General features: G+C 46.2%; 1 protein-coding gene across 2 annotated transcripts in view; it reads right to left on the reverse strand.

Annotated features, from left to right (window-relative positions):
- The window catches only part of CACNG8 (calcium voltage-gated channel auxiliary subunit gamma 8), a 272,197-nt gene that overhangs the window by 209,100 nt on the left and 42,157 nt on the right, over positions 1-20,940 (reverse strand). The window contains exon 2 of one of the 2 annotated variants that reach the window (XM_073656292.1): positions 15,196-15,302. The exons of the other annotated variant lie outside the window; for it this stretch is intronic. The gene's annotated coding sequence lies outside the window, so the exon portion shown is untranslated. The remainder of the gene's footprint in view (positions 1-15,195; positions 15,303-20,940) is intronic. 2 annotated transcript variants of the gene reach the window in all.

Consider the following 20,940-nt stretch of genomic DNA (forward strand, 5'->3'; position numbering starts at 1 on the left):
TCCCCGGGCGACAGAGTGTGGCTCGCGGCTCGCAACATTAGGGTACGATGGGAATCTGCTAAGTTTGCTCCCCGTTTTATTGGTCCTTTCAGAATCCGGGCCCAAATAAACCCCGTAGTGTACCGGTTACAATTACCTCGACACATGAGGATTCACGACACCTTTCAAGCCGGTTCGTCTGACAAAATTTTCGGAACCCCAATCTGCTCCAGACACCAGGGGTGATGATTTTGAGGTACAGGCGATTGTGGGGTCTAAGATAGTTCGGGAGAAATTTTTTTACCTTGTACACTGGAGAGGTCATGGATCTGAGGATCGCTCCTGGGAGCCTGTGGACCACATTCATGCCCCCCTGCTCATTGAGGAATATGAGCGTCAAGTGGAGGGGGAGGTTAGAAGGGGGGATAATGTTAGGCGCTGGGCGCTTGCTGGATCAGAAATGGGTTTTGAAACATCAGTGAATTCTGTGGTCTCCCATTCTGGTTCAGCCAGGGCTGATGCTGCTCAGCATCGCCATCGGTCCCAACGCCTAGCCAATGCACGAGAGGTACAAATGGTATCTCGTGTATTTGTGCCTAGCAACATGAAGCACAGGTTGCGGAGGGAGACTAGGCCACCGCAGCCTAAGTCTAAAATGCATCGCACTGAGCATGCCCGTGACATGGCGCACCGGGATTGGTGGTTCAGGAACCAGCTGACCCGGTGACCTGGCACCACCTTATTGGTCACAGGCGACATCACCAATGGTGCGACAGTGGGGCAGAGCTTAGTTTTTAAAAGGTCCGCCCACAAACATGATGGCACGCTCAGATCATTTGAGCTAGTTGTTTGGTTGTGCACGCATCTCTCCTGAGCTCCTCTAAGAGCCATATTGAGCGGGTCGGCTCAGTCTGGTAGCACGCCGGCTGAGTGCATGAGTACCTGGCGGAAATCACTCCCGCACACTAGCGTCGTCTCCTATAGCGTACTGCTCCTAGTCCGGTCACACGTCTCCCTGCGGTTCTTGGAGATAGTGTGAACCGCTTTAGCGCCAATCCCCATAGCGTAGCGCCTGTATCAAAGACAGGGCTACTGCTGTTCCCACGGTCGCACGTCTCCCTGCGGTTCTTGGAGATTGTGCGAAATGTCTTACCCTTCCGTGTGCTTTAACACGAAGGGCTAAGATTGTTGTTAGGTGCGTCGCCGGTCGCTCTCCCTCCGTGCAGTTAACGGAGATAGAGCATACCGCTATACCCTGTCCGGTGTGAAGTTAACATGGAAGGGTTATCTTTAGTTGGTTGTCTTCCCTTCTCACCCGGGAAGAGTTCGGCAGCAGTCCACCAGGCTGCATCTCGGACCCCGGGGTCGGTTGTGTTCCTATTTAATAAAGTGTTTGCAACCGTCCCCCTAACAATGAGCATCTATGCCTCTTTTAATGCATCCCATTATTTTATTTGCCTTTGCAGCAGCTGCCTGACACTGGCCACCAAAAGTGAGCTTGTCGTCCACCAATACACCCAGGTCTTTTTCAGTGACAGTTTTGCCCAGTGTTTTACAATTAAGCATATAATCATACATTTTATTTCCTCTGCCCAAGTGTATTACCTTACGTTTATCCCCATTAAAGCTCATTTGCCATTTATCAGCCCAAGCTTCTAGTTTACATAAAACTGTAGTGCCGGCGTCCCTGCCCTCTGCTAGGCAGGGACGCTGTTCCCCTCACCGCTCTGCTCCGTGCCCGGCGTCCCTCTCCCGCTCTGCTGGCAGCGCGCGCTCCTTCCCGGCCACTGTGCTTAGGGCGCGCGCGCCCTCCCTCCCTCTTAAAGGGGCCGCGCGCGCCGTCCTAAGGAGTCCCCGGCCAATGGCCGGAGGACTTTACCATATATAAGGCACCTCCTCCAAAATGGAGGTGCCCGAGCAATGTTGTTGCACTGTTCACTACTCTGCTTCAGCCCTAAGGTCCCGTTGCCAGTTACCTGCCAGTTACCTGCCAGTTACCTGCCAGATTCCTGCCTGATTATCTGCTACCTGCCTGCTAGTCTGAGGTCCGACGGTCTGCCTTACTACTCCTGTCAGTCTGTCTAAGGACCAGCCTGCCCGCTCACCTGGGAGCGCACTTCAGCCACCTGCCTGCTTGCCTGAGGTCCGACGGTCTGCCTTCCAACTCCTGTCAGTCTGTCTATGGACCAGCTTGCCCGCTCACCTGGGAGCACACACCTGCTACCTGCCTGCTAGTCTACCTGGAGGCCCCGCCGTCACGTGCCGTGACCATCTGCCCGTTCATTCAGAGACTGCCCCGGTCACTTGCCGTGACCATCTGCCCATTCATTCAGAGACTGCCCCGGTCACTTGCCGTGACCATCAGCCCGTTCATCCAGAGACTGCCCCGGACACTTGCCATGACCTCCAGCCCGTTCACTCAGAGACTGTCCCGGTCACCTGCTGTGACCTCCTGCCCGTCTTCCCTGGTCGCCACCCGCTCCCTTACAAGGACTGCCCCCTTGTATAGTAGCTCAGAGGTTCCGCCTCCCAGACCCGTTACAGTTTGCTCGGGCCATGGAACCCGGTGGCACCCAAGCTCCCTCGCTCTCGGACCTGTGTCATGAACTGTCCCGTCAAAGGTCCCAACAGGAGTCCATCCTGGGTCACCTGCGGAATGTCAATACTCGCCTGGACACTCTGACTGCTCCACCAACAACCTCCGCCAGTGCCATGTCTCGCAATCCGGCAGCTCCGCTGTCCACTAACACCATGATATCCTACCCCGGACCTCGGCTTTCTGCACCTCCTCGCTTCGGAGGCGACTCAGCCCAGGCTCGGGGCTTCATAAATCAGTGCACCCTGCACTTTGAACTATTGTCCCACCAGTTTAACTCCGACCGAGCCAAAATTGCATTCATCATGTCCCATCTCACCGGGGAGGCCCTGGCCTGGCTAAATCCTCTATGGGAGAGAGGAGACCCCCTGGTGTCCAACTTGCCTGCTTTTCTCACGGCTTTCCGGAAAGTCTTCGACGAACCCGGACGGAAGACCTCATCCGCATCATCGTTGCTACGCCTCCGTCAGGAAAGTCTCACCGTGGGCCAATATGCCATACGGTTCCGCACCCTTGCCTCGGAGCTGGCCTGGGATAACGACGCTCTGGTTTCCGTCTTCTGGGAGGGTCTGTCCGGCCGTATTAAAGATGAACTTGCCGGTCGGGACATTCCTACCACTCTCGATGACTTAATAACTCTTGCCACCCGGATTGACCTACGGTTCCAGGAGCGTGCCAGAGAGGTCACCCGTGAGAGGAGGTTACCACGTCTAGCTCCTACTTTTCAGAAACCCGTCACTCCTTCTGTCTCTAACCAGGTACACCCTCATGAGCCTATGCAGGTCGACCAGACCAAGATGGTCAAGACCCGTCAGGACTTACGCCGTGCCGAGGGGACCTGCTTCTACTGTGGCAGTAAGGAGCACCGGATCCGTGCCTGCCCGGAGAGGTCGGGAAACGCCTGTGTCTAGGTTCGCTCAGAGAGGTCCACCTAGACAAGAATAAATCCTCTCCATCCCTGCTGTTGTCAGTTTCAATCGTCTACGGGGAGAACCGTTATTTCGAACTAGCCCAACTGGACTCTGGAGCAGCCGGGAATCTTATTTCACAGTCCCTGGTAGAGAAATACCGCATCCCCACCAAACCTCTGGCTGTACCCTTGTCTGTTGCTGCCGTGGATGGGGGGCTCTTACCACGCCCCATCCAACTCATCACCGAATCCATTACTCTGCAGGTGGGAATGCTGCATTCTGAAAGTATCTCCTTCCATGTTCTGCCTGGACTCTCTCACGCCCTCTTGCTAGGCCTACCTTGGCTCCAGAAACATGCACCCGTTCTTGACTGGCAGACCGGAGAAGTCCTTCGCTGGGGACAGGGCTGCCATAAGACCTGTCTGGTTCCCGTTCATCCCGTCCGTCCTTCTCCTACCCCAGCTAATCTACCTGGACTTCCGATTCCTTATTGGTCTTATGCTGATGTCTTTAATAAAAAGGAGGCAGAGACACTACCCCCTCATAGACCATACGACTGCCCTATCGACCTGTTACCTGGTACTTCTCCTCCCCGTGGGCGTATTTATCCATTATCCGCTGCTGAGACCCGGTCGATGTCCGAATATATTGAGGAGAATCTGGCCAGGGGATTCATCCGGAAATCTACCTCCCCGGCGGGAGCAGGCTTCTTTTTCGTCAAAAAGAAGGACGGCTCTCTCCGTCCCTGTATAGACTATAGAGGCCTTAACCAGATCACGGTGAAGAATAAGTACCCCCTTCCGCTCATTCCGGAGTTATTTGATCGTCTGAGGGGGGCTAGAATCTTCACCAAACTGGACCTCCGTGGGGCGTACAACCTGGTTCGTATCCGTCAGGGGGATGAATGGAAGACGGCATTCAACACCCGGGACGGCCACTATGAATATCTGGTAATGCCCTTTGGCCTCTGTAACGCTCCTGCCGTCTTTCAAGAGTTGGTCAATGACATCTTCCGGGACCTTCTCTACTCCTGCGTAGTGGTGTACCTAGACGACATCTTGGTCTTCTCTCCGGATCTCCAGACTCACCGGAGGGATGTTCGTCAGGTCCTGCTCAGGCTCAGGCAGAACCATCTCTACGCTAAATATGAGAAGTGCCTCTTTGAGCAGACCTCGCTTCCGTTTCTGGGCTACATTATCTCTCAGACCGGCCTACAAATGGATCCTGAGAAACTGTCTGCCATCGAGAAATGACCCCGACCAGAGGGGTTGAAGGCTATTCAACGGTTCCTGGGCTTCGCCAACTATTACCGCCTCTTCATCCCGCACTTCTCTTCCTGGACTGCCCCAATTTCCGCGCTCACCCGTAAGGGTACTAATCCCAAAGAGTGGCCACCCGAAGCAGAGGAGGCCTTTCTTTCCCTAAAACAGGCCTTCTCTTCCGCCCCGGTGCTGCATCGCCCGGACGGCAACAAGCAGTTCTTCCTGGAAGTTGACGCCTCCTCCTCTGGAGCCGGAGCGGTACTTACTCAAAAATCATCTTCCGGGAGAATGGTAACTTGTGGATTCTTCTCCAAACTCTTCTCCTCTTCTGAGCGCAACTATTCCATAGGAGACCGAGAGTTATTGGCCATCAAGCTGGCGTTGGAGGAGTGGCGTTACCTACTCGAGGGGGCTCTTCATCCGGTAATAATTTACACTGACCACAAGAACTTGGCTTACCTCCAGCATGCCCAGAGACTTAACCCGCGCCAAGCCCGGTGGTCCTTGTTTTTTGCTCGCTTTGATTTTGTTCTTCATTTTCGCCCGGCTGACAAAAACGTCAAAGCAGACGCCTTGTCCCGATCCTTTCTGGTGTCCGATCTCGAGGAAGAACCTAAACATATCATCGATCCCGCCAGAGTAATGCAGGTGGCTCCCGTGAGTCTAAATCGTCTCCCTCCCGGTAAGACGTTTGTTTCAGTACCTGATTGGGAGAAGATCCTACACTGGGGCCATTCGTCTAAACTAGCTGGCCACGCCGGTCAGAAAAAGACCCTCCAGCTTATTGCCCGGCACTATTGGTGGCCTACCCTGCACAAGGACATAATAGACTTTGTTTCTGCCTGTGTGTCCTGCGCCCGCAACAAAGTCCCGAGACATCTGCCAGCCGGACGCCTCCTTCCGCTTCCTGTACCTGCTGCCCCCTGGCAGCATATAGCAATGGACTTTATAACTGATCTCCCCGTCTCTGCCGGTTGTACGGTCATTTGGGTGGTCGCTGACCGCTTTTCCAAGATGGCTCACTTTATTCCCCTGCCAGGCCTTCCGTCTGCACCCGAGCTGGCTAAAGACTTTATCCGCCACATCTTCCGTGTTCATGGCCTGCCCCTCCACATCGTGTCGGATCGTGGGGTACAGTTCACCTCACGTTTCTGGAGAGCCACTTGTAAACTACTAGACGTCACCCTGGACTTCTCTTCCGCTTACCACCCACAGTCCAATGGTCAAGTGGAGCGGATCAATCAGAACGTGACCAGTTTCCTCCGGCACTTCGTTAATGCCCACCATTCTGACTGGGTGGATCTCCTACCATGGGCCGAGTTCTCTTATAATAATCACGAGAGCGAATCCTCCTCCAAATCCCCGTTTTTTGTAGTCTTTGGTCAGCATCCTCGGATTCCTTTTCCTGTCTCCACCTCTGTGGACAACCCGGCTGCGGAATCTCTCGTTAGCAAATTTTCCTCCATATGGGAGAGTACCCGGTCCGCACTCCTTCTGTCATCCGAGCGTATGAAAAGACACGCTGACAAAAAACGCCTGGATCCTCCACAATTTCGTCCAGGAGATAAAGTCTGGCTCTCATCTAAATATGTTCGACTCAAGATACCTTCTTACAAGTTAGGGCCTCGGTTCATCGGTCCTCTGGAGGTCATCAGTCAGATCAACCCGGTGGCCTATAAATTGAAACTCCCGGCCAACTTACGGATCCCTAACTCCTTCCATGTATCTCTCCTCAAACCCGTGGTGCTTAACTCTTTCTCCAAGTCTACAGGTACGCCTCCTGCTCCGGTTTCTGCTGAGGACGAGTTTGAGGTAGAGAACATTCTTGCCACCAAAAGGGTAAGAGGAAAGACCTTTTTTCTGGTAGATTGGAAGGGGCTTGGTCCTGAGGAGAGAACGTGGGAGCCCGGGAGAACATCCATGCCCCTCTCATCCTAGCTAAATTTCTATCTGGCCTAAAAAAGGGGGGGCCTAAAGGGGGGGGTACTGTAGTGCCGGCGTCCCTGCCCTCTGCTAGGCAGGGACACTGTTCCCCTCACCGCTCTGCTCCGTGCCCGGCGTCCCTCTCCCGCTCTGCTGGCAGCGCGCGCTCCTTCCCGGCCACTGTGCTTAGGGCGCGCGCGCGCCCTCCCTCCCTCTTGAAGGGGCCGCGCGCGCCGTCCTAAGGAGTCCCCGGCCAATGGCCGGAGGACTTTACCATATATAAGGCACCTCCTCCAAAATGGAGGTGCCCGAGCAATGTTGTTGCACTGTTCACTACTCTGCTTCAGCCCTCAGGTCCCGTTGCCAGTTACCTGCCAGTTACCTGCCAGTTACCTGCCAGATTCCTGCCTGATTATCTGCTACCTGCCTGCTAGTCTGAGGTCCGACGGTCTGCCTTACTACTCCTGTCAGTCTGTCTAAGGACCAGCCTGCCCGCTCACCTGGGAGCGCACTTCAGCCACCTGCCTGCTTGCCTGAGGTCCGACGGTCTGCCTTCCAACTCCTGTCAGTCTGTCTATGGACCAGCTTGCCCGCTCACCTGGGAGCACACACCTGCTACCTGCCTGCTAGTCTACCTGGAGGCCCCGCCGTCACGTGACTTGACCATCTGCCCGTTCATTCAGAGACTGCCCCGGTCACTTGCCGTGACCATCTGCCCATTCATTCAGAGACTGCCCCGGTCACTTGCCGTGACCATCAGCCCGTTCATCCAGAGACTGCCCCGGTCACTTGCCGTGACCTCCAGCCCGTTCACTCAGAGACTGTCCCGGTCACCTGCTGTGACCTCCTGCCCGTCTTCCCTGGTCGCCACCCGCTCCCTTACAAGGACTGCCCCCTTGTATAGTAGCTCAGAGGTTCCGCCTCCCAGACCCGTTACAAAATCCTCCTGTAATATAAAATTGTCCTCCTCTGTATTGATTACACTGCAGAGTTTAGTGTCATCTGCAAATATTGAAATACTACTCTGTATGCCCCCTACAAGGTCATTAATAAATATGTTAAAAAGAAGCGGGCCTAAAACTGACCCCTGTGGTACCCCACTGTTAACTGAGACCCAGTCTGAGTGTGTTCCATTAATAAACACCCTTTGTTTCCTATCACTGAGCCAGTTCTTAACCCACATACAAATATTTTCCCCTATCCCCATTGTTCTCATTTTATGTATCAACCTTTTGTGTGGAACTGTATCAAAAGCTTTTGAAAAGTCCATATACGCAACATCCACTGCATTTCCTTGGTTCAGTCCGGAACTTACCTCCTCATAAAAGCTGATTAGATTAGTCTGACAGGAACGGTCCCTCATAAACCCATGTAGATATTGGGTCATGAGGTTATTCTTCTTCAGATACTCTAGTATAGCATCTCCTAGGAAATCCTCCAGGATTTTACCCACAGTAGAGGTTAAGCTTACTGGCTTATAATTTCCAAGTTCAGTTTTTGTCCCCTTTTTATATATTGGCACCACATTTGCTATACGCCAGTCCTGTGGTACAGACCCTGTTATTATGGAATCTTTAAAGATTAAAAATAATGGTTTATCTATGATGTTACTTAATTCCTGCAACTTAAGTGATTCCTGTCAACTTTAGTGATTTTTAGACGCCGCCGTACTTCCTGCTGGGTTAAGCAAGTGACCTTTAATGGAGAATTTTTGTTATCACTAATCATGTTTTCTGTCATGTGATTTTCTTGTGTAAATACTGTTGAAAAAAAATTATTTAGCATATTGGCTTTTTCCTCATCCTCATCCACCATTTCACCCAGACTGTTTTTAAGGGGGCCAACACTATTATTTTTTAGTTTCTTATTATTTATGTAGTTAAAGAATATTTTGGGATTATTTTTACTTTCTCTGGCAATGAGTCTCTCTGTCTCAATCTTTGCTGCCTTGATTTGGTTTTTACAGAATTTATTTAATTTTCTATATTTATTTAATGCCTCATCACTACCTACTTGCTTTAGTTCTCTAAATGCTTTCTTTTTGTCACTTATTGTGCCCCTTACAGCTCTATTTAGCCATAGTGGTTTCATCCTATTTCTAGCATGTTTATTCCCATAGGGTATATATTGTACACAGGTCCTATTCAGGATGTTAATAAATGTCTCCCATTTGCTTTGTGTAGCTTTATGTCTCAGGATATTGTCCCAGTTTATTGCACTAAGATCATCTCTCAACCATTGGAAATTTGCCTTCCTGAAGTTTAGTGTCCTTGTAACCCCTCTACTACATATCTTATTAAAGGATACATGAAAACGTATTATTTTGTGATCACTATTATCCAAGTGACCCACAACTCGTATATTTGATATGCCGTCTGGCCTGTTGGTTAATATTAGGTCTAACAGTGCCCCCCTTCTTGTTGGGTTCTGAACCAGTTGTGAAAGGTAATTGTCTCTCATTGTTGTCAAAAACCCTATTACCTTTGCTGGAACTACAGGTTTCTGTTCCCCAATGTATTTCAATGTAGCTGAAGTCCCCCATAATAATGACTTCTCCTTGAGTCACTGCTTCATCTATTTGCTTTATGAGGATATTCTCCGCTGCTTCCATTATTTTTGGAGACTTATAACAAACCCCTATCAGTAATTTATTATTTTTCCCCCTCCCCTTATTTCCACCCACAGGGACTCTACATTTTCATTAGATTCACATATATCCTCCCGCAAGACAGGTTTTAAGGATGATTTTACATATAAACACCGCCCCCCCTCGCTTGTTTGTACAGTCATTTCTGAACAGACTATAGCCCTGTAAATTAACTGCCCAGTCATGGCTCTCGTCCAGCCATGTCTCAGATATCCCCACCATGTCATAATTATTTTCCAACAAAATTAATTCTAATTCATCCAATATCGTCCAAGTTTTCTGGATAAAAATCAGAATATTGCTTGAACCCAGCCTAACTGAAGCATGGAGGAGAAAGCATCTTGGTTTGAGGCTGTGTTTCCACCTCCGAGTCTAAACAATATGTAATCATTTAGGAAGCATTACTGAAAAAGACGATTTTTGTTGTTGAATGGCCAAATCAGAGTCCTGACTCTAACCCTTTCCAGACTCTGTGGTGTGATCTGTAGAGCCCTGTGCACTTAACGCATCCGGGAAATGTTGATTAACAGAAACTCATTTGCAGGCAGTAATGGTCCAAAATTCCTTTGCAATGTACAAATCTTTTTTGAAGCTACAGAAAATGTTTGGTGACTGTTATTAAAGGAGGAGTTAAAGGTTATTAGGGTCAAGAGTCTTACTAATACTGTATATTGATAATTTCAAAAGATTAATTTACTTTTTTTCAACTGTCATTGGCTCCTGTACACTTTTCAATACAGAAACATCCTCTAAAGTAAAACATACCCTCCTGTATACTCTTCGTTTACGTACATAAAGATTGAAGAATATACAAAAAAACGTCAAAAAAATGTTAATTTAGAGCAGAGGTGCACAATTTTACTGGTTCCCATATTGCACCACTCCCAAAGGGCACAACAAAACAACGAATGGGTAATCTCAACAAATACATTTATAGCATTACAGTGTTTAGTATAAATACTGTATGGGTGGGAGCACTGCTTACAGGAATCTAGAGAAGAGGAGACAAGGTGACTGCCCATGAGGGCGGCTATCTCCATTGTCGTCTACTGGAGTTATGGGCACTAAACTGTAACAGAGAAAGTCTCATGTGCTGACATGTATCCACCCTTTGCCCATCTCATTGGAGTACCTGCCAGACATCTATCATATAACCTGTAGATATGCCATAAATATCTCATGTGGAAATACATCTTTGAAGGAGCAATCTAGCGTATACTGATACACTGTGTTCTGCCTAATCCCGTGGTGCATAAGTCAAGGATTCAAAGAGCACCAGGAAGAATACCAGTCATTCATACAATCAGGCTTGGACTGGCCCAAAAGGGAATAGGAGAATCCTCCGGTAGGCCCCTGTGAAGGAGTGCTAATGAGTAATGCTATTACACTTGATTCACAATTTGCAGAAAAAAAAGCATAATCTAATCATTCAGTGAACAAGCTAGCTAAGTTAATATTATATAGAAGTAAGTGTTAATTTGCGTACAAGGGTGAGGTCATTTTTGCTTGTAGCTGAACAGTGGACCCCAAGAATCAATGTTACCGGTGGGCCTTTGCCAATCCAGTCCGACACTGCATTCAATGATAGGTAGCATTGCGGATCTCCATGGCCTAAGGGCTCAATACAGATGTATCAACCATGAGTGCTATTGTCATGCTGCTGATTGCAAAGAAGTGCCTCATATTGTGACATTACAGAATGCAATACTATACTAGTATCAACATAAATAAAATAAGATCTCATCATTGTATAATTCACTGTATAACAATAGGATTTGATTCATATCAGCAGCAGAGTTATATTGCTGTGACATCTCATGTTTTCCTAATTGGCATATAGCATTACATTGCACTGCTAGTAAAGATGACCAATATCAAAAGAAGACAGCTAAGCTACCCATAACCAAATGGAAAAAGCTTTTATCACATACAAATTTCTAATCTAAGTATTTTAAAACCTCTTCCAAAAAATAGGATGTACCGATATGTCCTTTATCGGGTCCACGTCTTTAAAGCAGGCTCCAGAGCTGAGAATATTCAGTATCCATCCACTGATATTAACCCCTTAAATGTTGCAATTTCTGAGAGTGGCATTTTAAGCATGTGATTGGGGAGCGCAGTGCTCCATGTGCCCATCGACCCCACAGAGACATATGGGGTGTTGATGGAATGCCATGCTGAAGGCCCCTGTGACTGCCAAGATGGTGATGTTGTGAAGACCAGCCTGTAACTGGCCTTCATAGGAGACTGTGATATTAAGGTACATGTGATCAGACAATAAGACAGGTTCAAATGTTCTAAGGTGACTAAAATAAAGTAAAATAAAGGTATTTAATATATAAAGATTACCCCATTTCCTCCATTAAAAAACAAAGAAAAAATAAAAATGGACATATATGATATGACTGTAAAGACAAAGCAAAATGAAATGCCAGAATTGTGTTTTTTCAGCCGCTGCAACACCATTAACGAATGCAACAGGAAGTCATAAAAACGTATCTACTCTAATATCATATCAATAAAAATGTCAGTTTGTCAAGCAAAAAACAAGCCACCATACTACTCCATAGATGTAAAAAAATATATACTACAGGTCTTGGAAATGGTGAAACAAACTCAATTTCTTCAACATTTTTTCAGCGCTTAAAAAAAATCTATACAAGTATGGTATCTCCGTAATTAAACTGACCTGCAGAATCGTATTACCAGGTGACGTTTACAGCAGAATAAACTCAAAAAATAATTCAAAAAATACGTGTGGAATTGCATTTTTTGTGCAATGTCACTGTATTTGGAATATGTTTTTGCATTTTCCAGTGAATTAAATGCTGTAATTCAAAACTACATCTCATTCAGCAAGAAACAAGTCCTTATCTGACTATGTCTCTTGAAAAATTAAAAAGTTATTGCTCTTGGAAGAAGGAGAGGAATAAAACAAGAGCAGAAATGAAAAATTGCTCTATTGGGAAGGAGTAAAGAAGTTAGGATTTTCTTTTTATTTTGTGGCTCATAATAAAACATTGCTTCTGTGGATTTCTAGGTATCTCTAAACAATATACTCTAACTAGGAAAACAGTTTGAAGTGTGTATAGTGTATATCTAGTACTAAAACACTCTGTAAGCCAAAAAATTATACTGCTTTACCATGATGTTTAGGCACCCTGTGACTCTCTAAGTGCTCTTGTATCAATATCTACCGTTCTAGATTCTTATTTATGTAATGTTTTCTACATGTTAAGTTGTGGAAATTAAGTCATTGAATATATACAAAATACTTCCTCATTGATGCTTGTCTTAAAAGAATTCTGTCAGTAAGATCACCCCCTCGTCCCCAAACAGTATATATGGCCATGCAGGTCTTTGAAAGGTAACTCCATCAACAACTTTACATCTTCTATTCCTTGCTGCATTCCTGAGAAATCAGCACTTTCATTCATATGCAAATGAAGCGTTAAATGCTCTGGGCATGACAGAGCCCTTCCCAAGACTCTTCATCCCTTGGTTGTTTCACTGCCTACCACCAGCCTCTTTAGCTTCATTGGTGTGACGTTAGGCACCAGGCAAGGAAATTATACCATGAACTCTCATCCAAGCTAAAGGGGCTGGTGTTGGGCATGGAAACAACCTCAGGAGGCAGATAGCTGGGAAGTGCTCTTTCACACTCAGAGCGCTTAACACATTGTTTACATATGAATGAAAATGTTAATACCTAAGGCTTAAGTGAAGCTCTGGTCTCCATCAGTGCAGTAGTGTCCACAGAGTAAAGATGTTTCTTACAAATTGTAGGGGTGATCCCTTTATTAGAAGATTCTTAAAACACACAAAACAGTTTTCGACTCTGGACCGGAGACAAAAACAGGCTCATAAAAAGAAACTGGAAAAAACAGAAAAGTGCAAAAGGGTCTTATCTGGGTAGAAAAAAAGTGGAGAAAACTGCATAGTTGTGCTCACCTGGTAGAGTTGTGCGCATACAACCACTAATGAGGCTTAGGTTGCTGCCAACCCACAAGGAGAAATCAAGAGAAACTGGAAAGGAATGGATTAACCTGCGCTGCCATCAAAAATGATGTGAAGACTAGATTCCAAATATAAGCGCTTTAGTAATCAACACATTTTTAAGTATACAATGTCTTCATCAGGACAAACAAGCGTGGTTTGCTCTGATGAAGGAGCTGTATACTTCTAAACGTGTTGACTAGTAAACCACATATATTCGGAATCCGGTGTTCTCATCATTTTTAACGACAGCGCAGGTTAACCCATTCCTTTCCAGTTTCTCTTGAAAACAGGTTCATGTGTTTTAAGAATCTTCTAATAAAGTGAGTATACTCACCTGATGAAGGCTCTGATTCGGAAACGAAAAACGGTTTGTGTACTTTACGAATCTTCTAATAAAGGAATCATGCAGTCGGTAAGAGACTTCTTTTACTCAGCGGACAGTGTACCACTGCAACTGGGCAGACCAGCGCTTCACTTATCCCAACCCACTTGGAGAACTGAACCTGAAGTGTTCAGTGCCACAGTCCTGCACAGAGGTGAGTGTATACTACACACTCACCACTACTTCCATATCCATCCTCACCTATTGCCACCATCACTCCCTTACTGCAATTTCTCAGGCTTCACACAAATGCTCATTTGGCATGCAAGCTGTCTGACCTGACCAATCAAATATGAACCAAATAATTTTCTGTGCAATGTAATTTGCGTAAGCGCACTATGCCACTATGAGAGCTTCACATTAAAGGTATTATTAAAACCTCTTTTGTCCAGTTACCAAGAACTCAATGCGGGTCAGAAGCTTATTTTGATACAAAAAAATTCAGAATGAAGAAACTGGGCAAATACATTCTTCCTAAGAATGATAGCCTTGTAGGCAATTTGTATGAACTAAAAGGTGTATTTACCACACACTGAGTTACCAATTGTGGGTCTTTTACTTCCTCCAGCCTGACAGTCATATGTATTGCAATACGCCACTTTATCTGATTCTGGACGTAAGCCAGCAGTTCCCCTGTAGATGAAGACATCAGTCTGAAATGAGGATTTTCTAAAGAACAAAAGTCTGACTTGCTTTCACGAGATATCTGAAATACATACAATGTGTATCACAATCACTGTCAGGTGCAATTACTGGCTGATTAGAGACCTGTATCTGAACTTGGCCACAAAGAACGTCAAAAAATTCGGCTCCTCACAGACTTGGTTTTAAAGAGGGCTCTGTAAAGCCTCTGAGTTATAAAAACTGTAATAGTAAAACCATAACAGAATATGGCACCCATGCTGTATATACCCAAATATTTTTTCTGTCAGATTATTTAACCCTTTCCTGATAGGGCTATTTTTTTTTATTTTCCTCCCCTTCTTCCAAATTGTTATTTTTCAGAAGGTTTCAGGAGGCCATGGAGATTTGCTAATTTTTCTTTTATGGAGCCCTTTTTCCAGAAGCCTCTATAGTATATTTAATTTATACATTTTACAGCATAGTTTTAAAAATTTCTCTACAGATACCATGTATATATGATCAATGTTTGTGTTCATTTTTCACTGATACATAAATATTTTTGCCATCTAAACTAAAAACAGCATAATGTAGAGGAAGATATCCTGATTACAGCTATGTGTCACTTACTGGGCTGCCTGCTGTAGTTTTGATAAAATCACTGTTTGAATAGCAGTCCTCGATATTCATGAGCTTTTTCTAAAGTCTACTCCACCACTGATTGGCAGCTTTTTGTCTATGCATTGTATACACAGAAAGCAGCCAATCAGTGGTGTGGGCGGGGTTATACAGGGTTCACTATTCAGAGAACTGCAAGATCTGCAGCAGATAAAACAGGGACACTACAGACGTCCTAAGATATATGGATGGTTTACCTCTTGAACAGGATATGCTTCTTGTCACGGCGGATGTAGAATCACTTTACACCTGCATCAGACATGAAGATTGATTGGAGGCTTTCCATTTTTTTTTATCCAGTAATCTAGATGCAGAGACAAGGAGCCAGGTGTTGAAGTTGTTGCGGTTCATGCTGACACACAATTTTTTTACATTCAAGGATAGATTTTTCTTAAAAAAGTAGGGTACAGCGATGGGAGCTGCGTGTGTGCCTTCATATGCCAACCTCTTTTTGGGGAAGGGGCATTTTCTGTGGAGGCGCACACGCCACTCCACAGATTCTTGGATGGTACTGGTATATTGACTACATTCTGTTAATTTGGCAGGGCTTTGTCAATGACTTACAGGAATTTATGTCGGCATTGAGCCGCAACGACTCCAATGTCAGGCGTACATATACAGTTATATGAAAAAGTTTGGGCACCCCTATTTATCTTAAGCTTAATGTTTTATAAAAATTGGTGTTTTTGCAACAGCTATTTCAGTTTGATATATGTAATAACTGTTGGACACAGTAATGTTTCTGCCTTGAAATGAGGTTTATTGTACTAACAGAAAATGTGCAATCTGCATTCAAACAAAATTTGACAGGTGCATAAGTATGGGCACCCTTATCATTTTCTTGTTTTAAATACTCCTACCTACTTTTTACTGACTTACTAAAGCACTTTTTTTGGTTTTGTTACCTCATTGAGCTTTGAACTTCATAGCCTGGTGTATGCAATCATGAGAAAAGCTACTTAAAGTGGCCACTTGCAAGTTGTTCTCCTGTTTGGATCTCCTCTGAAGAGTGGCATCATGGGCTCCTCAAAACAACTGTCAAATGATCTGAAAACAAAGATTATTCAACATAGTTGTTCAGGGGAAGGATACAAAAAGCTGTCTCAGAGATTTAACCTGTCAGTTTCCACTGTGAGGAACATAGTAAGGAAATGGAAGAACACAGGGACAGTTCTTGTTAAGGCCAGAAGTGGCAGGCCAAGAAAAACATCAGAAAGGCAGAGAAGAAGAATGGTGAGATCAGTCAAGGACAATCCTCAGACCACCTCCAGAGAGCTGCAGCATCAACTTGCTGCAGATGGTGTCACTGTGCATCGGTCAACTATACAATGCACTTTGCACAAGGAGAAGCTGTATGGGAGAGTGATGCGAAAGAAGCCGTTTCTGCAAGCACGCCACAAACAGAGTCGGCTGAGGTATGCAAAAGTACATTTGGAGAAGCCAATTTCTTTTTGGAAGAAGGTCCTGTGGACTGATGAAACCAAGATTGAGTTGTTTGGTCATACAAAAAGGCGTTATGCATGGCGGCAAAAAAACACAGCATTCCAAGAAAAACACTTGCTAACCACAGTAAAATTTGGTGGAGGTTCCATCATGCTTTGGGGCTGTGTGGCCAATGCCGGCACCGGGAATCTTGTTAAAGTTGAGGGACGCATGGATTCCACTCAGTATCAGCAGATTCTTGACAATAATGTTCAAGAATCAGTGACAAAGTTGAAGTTACGCAAGGGATGGATCTTTCAGCAAGACAATGATCCTAAACACCGCTCCAAATCTACTAAGGCATTCATGCAGAGGAACAATTACAATGTTCTGGAATGGCCATCCCAGTCCCCAGACCTGAATATCATTGAACATCGGTGGGATCATTTGAAGAGGGCTGTCCATGCTCGGCGACCATCAAACTTAACTGAACTGGAATTGTTTTGTAAAGAGGAATGGTCAAAAATACCTTCATCCAGGATCCAGGAACTCATTAAAAGCTATAGGAAGTGACTAGAGGTTGTTATTTTTGCAAAAGGAGTATCTACTAAATATTAATGTCACTTTTCTGGTGAGGTGCCCATACTTATGCACCTGTCAAATTTTGTTTGAATGCAGATTGCACATTTTCTGTTAGTACAATAAACCTGATTTCAAGGCAGAAACATTACTGTGTCCAACAGTTATTACATATATCAAACTGAAATAGCTGTTGCAAAAACACCAATTTTTATAAAACATTAAGCTTAAGATTAATAGGGGTGCCCAAACTTTTTCATATAACTGTATATACCATCATAGGCGGATTATAATGTGGGCAATATGGGCCACCGGGGCTCCAGGGGCCCATAGCCAGACTGCCCTCATATAATCCTTTGTGCACCGACATCTGCAGCTCAGTAGCGTCTAGAGTAGAGATGAGCGGTGTTCGACTCGAACTGTTCGCCAATCTCAAATTCGAGCTGTTTTGGGCGAACTCGAACTATTTGCAAAAAATTCGGCTGTTCGAGGTTATGTTCGATAACTGTTCGTGCACCAAAAGTGTAACTGGATTTTTTCACAGTAATACTGTTAATTACTAATGAGCGAGCATGCTCGCCACTGCTTGGTACTCGCCCGAGCATCTCAGTACTCGAGATGCTCGGAGCTCGCCGAGTACTTTCGAGATGCTCGGGCAGGAGCTCGGGTCCCCGTCCTGCATGTCTGGCACTATTTAGAGCACAAATCATGGAGGGATTGTCTGCCACTCACTGTAATGCCACAACCATGGTTTTCATCCTTCAGAGACACTGCAGAGCGCTTGCTGATTTATTGGCTATTACTGCCCTTTCTATGCTTGCGCTCTGCAGTGTCTCTGAAGGATGACAAGCTGGATGGTAGCGCTCTGCTGCGATCCAGCGCTTCAGAGACACTGCAGGTAGCGCTTCATAGACACTGCAGAGCGCAAGCATGCCTGCGCTCTGCAGTGTCTCTGAAGGATGACAAGCTGGATGGTAGCTCTCTGTTGCGATCCAGCCTGTCATCTCAATGCCATCCCAGCGTGGGAGAATTCTCCTGCTCAAGCGGTGACGTCATTTGCTGGCACCGCATGCGCAGGAGAATTCTCCCACACTGTCAGTGACGTGCATGAGGTGAGCTGAGTTCATTCGACATGAACTCGGCTCATCTGGATGCCGTCACAGCCAGACACTGAGGAGCTTCTCAGTGTCTGCAGCATGGCAAGCTAGATGGCAGCGTTCTGCTGCGCTCCAGCCTGTCATGTCAATGTAGCAGAGCTGAAGCTGTCCTGGGAACCATGGAAAGGTAAGGATGAGGTTGGTTTATTATTTTACTTTTATTGCAGGAGATCGTTGGCTTCAGCTGGAATGGGCGATACGGTAAGTAGGGTTTAATTTAGAACATTAAAGGAATGTGTCTTTATTTCCATTAAAGGACTTTATTGTGGGTGTTTGTGTTTTTTTTAACTTTGACTATGCGGTTAGAAATGGGGGTGTCTTATAGACGCCTCTCCATTACTAACCTGGGCTTGATGTCAGCTGGCATTATAAGCTGACATCAACCCCAACCCTATTACCCCACTGCCACCGCTACAGGGCAGTGGGAAGAGCGAGGCTAAGTGCCAGAATTGGCACATCCTATGGATGCGCCATTTCTGGGGCAGCTGACGACTGGTGTTTCTAGCCTGGGAGGGGGCCAATATTCATGGCACCATTCCTGGGCTATTAATATCAGCCCCCAGCTGTCTGCCTAGCCTTTGCTAGCTATTAAAATGGGGAGGACCCCATGTCATTTTTTTTGGGGGTCCCCCCATTTTAATAGCTAATAAGGGCTAGGTATTCAGTTGGGGGCTGATATTAGTAGCCTGGGAAGCTCCGTGGGTATTACCCCCTTCCCAGGCTTCAAACATCTGCCCCAGCCGTCTGCTTAACCTCTGCTAGAGACTAAAATTACAGGGAACCCCACGCCAATTTTTTTTAAATAAATCCTTTATTTTAACTCTAAATGACAAGGACAGTAACCAACACTGTCACTGTACTTATTATATATGTGACTGACATGTTTCTATCTATCTAATCTATGTGTGATGCTCTATTCTTTCTGTTCTAAATTGTCGGTACCGGTGTATGCCGCTGCTGAATTGCCGGCTTTTCATGTTTCACTGTGAGCACTGTTCCCATCGATTTGGGCAACCACTGTAATGCCACAACCACCATGGCATAGTCTTTTCGCATGACTATATGTACTTGTCACTTTTCCATGTGTTAGTTGTGTCTTCTGAGCAGTTTGTCAGCTTTTGGACACCTTTGAAGGTGTTTTCTATGTGTTTCTATGTGTTTTTGTTTGCCTGCCATTGGTTTTAACGGTGTTCGACGAACCGTTCGACGAACCGTTCGGCGAACATGCCGGTGTTCGACGAACCGAACCGAACCCGAACACTATGGGGGTGGTTCAACACTAGTCTAGAGTGGAGTTGATTTTTTGAGGGGATGATGTCACCGGAAGGGAAGACCAGATAGCAGGAAGCAGCGTGGAGCTGGAGCTGTGGCTGATGAAGTGGACAGATAGGCTGCATGATAGAGCTGTGTGCAGGTGGGAATGAGGACACAGGGCTCAGTGTGAGTGGGCTGAGGATGAATATTGGGTGCAAAGAAGTGTGGATGATGGTATTGTATGGGGGCTGCATGATGGAGGGTTGTATAGGGAAATGGCCACTTCTACTTGTATAAGGCTACTTATGTGGGGGGGCTTTCACAGGAAAATGGTTTATGTTATATGCCTTAGGCTGCATGGGGAAGGTGATGATGGACTGTATTGAGAAGAGGGGGATGATGAGGGTCTGTGTGGAGAGGGGGGATGATGATGGGGGCTGTGAGGAGGGGGATGATGATGATGATGAGGGTCTGTGTGGATAGGGGTTGATGATGATGGGGGCTGTGAGGAGGGGGGATGATGATGATGATGATGGGCTGTGAGGAGGGGGAATGATGATGATGGGGGCTGTGAGGCGGGGAGATGATGATGATAATGGGACTGAGGAGGGGAGATGATGGGGGATGATGATGAGGGGCATTGTGGAGAAGAGGGCTGTGGAGGGGGAGTGTGGAGTGGGAGTGATATGGGGCTGTGATGTGGGGCTGTGCGGGGAAGGGTGGTTGATGCTGGATGGCTGCAAGGGAAAATGGGTAATGTCACTCTTGTGAGGCTGCATGCAAGGTGGCTGCGTGGGGCTGCGGGATGTGTTGTGAAGGGAGTGATGCTACTCGCATGGGGCTGCATAGTGAAGGGGATAATGTCACTCATGTAGGGCTGTATGCTGAGTGCCTGTGTGGAGAAGGGGGTGATGTTACTTGTGTGGGGATGCATGCTGGGGCTGTGCAGGGAGCTATGTGGGGCTTATACTGTATATAGGTAGTTAAATGAGTTCTCATACTGAATCTAGGTAGCTATGTGGGAACTCATACTGTACATAGGTAGCTTTGTGGAGGCTCACATAGTATGTACGGGGCTGTGTGGGGGCTCATACTGTATGTAGGGGCTATATACCTCACGTGTCTGTGAGGTATATGGATGTTTTGTGACTTAATTACACTGCCATTTATGATCTGAAGGGTTACTAGTATCTATATTTTATAAATGTTTATTAAATATCATCTGATCACCTATTGAGAATGCCTGGTCAGTTAGAGTAGTGGTCGGGCTACAGAGGGGCAGTCGACGAGGAGCGGGGGCACCATACCATGTAAACTTAGGGTGCCAACCTCCGCTGTCAAGAAGGGAATTGTGAAGGGCAAAACTGATCCCCAACTCCCCGCATTTCTGCTCTTTCTAATATAACACTGTTTTTCTGTGCTATGTGTGTGTATTTATGTCTGTATGTTTTGGGGTTTTTAAACTAAATAAAAAGAGAATTTTTAAAGTTTTTTTTTGTTAGGGCTTACATGTATAAGGGCCTCATAGGT

This window comes from Phyllobates terribilis, unplaced genomic scaffold (assembly GCF_046119375.1).
Source record: "Phyllobates terribilis strain yellow unplaced genomic scaffold, ASM4611937v1 Scaffold_12__6_contigs__length_324123572, whole genome shotgun sequence".
NCBI lineage: Eukaryota > Metazoa > Chordata > Amphibia > Anura > Dendrobatidae > Phyllobates > Phyllobates terribilis.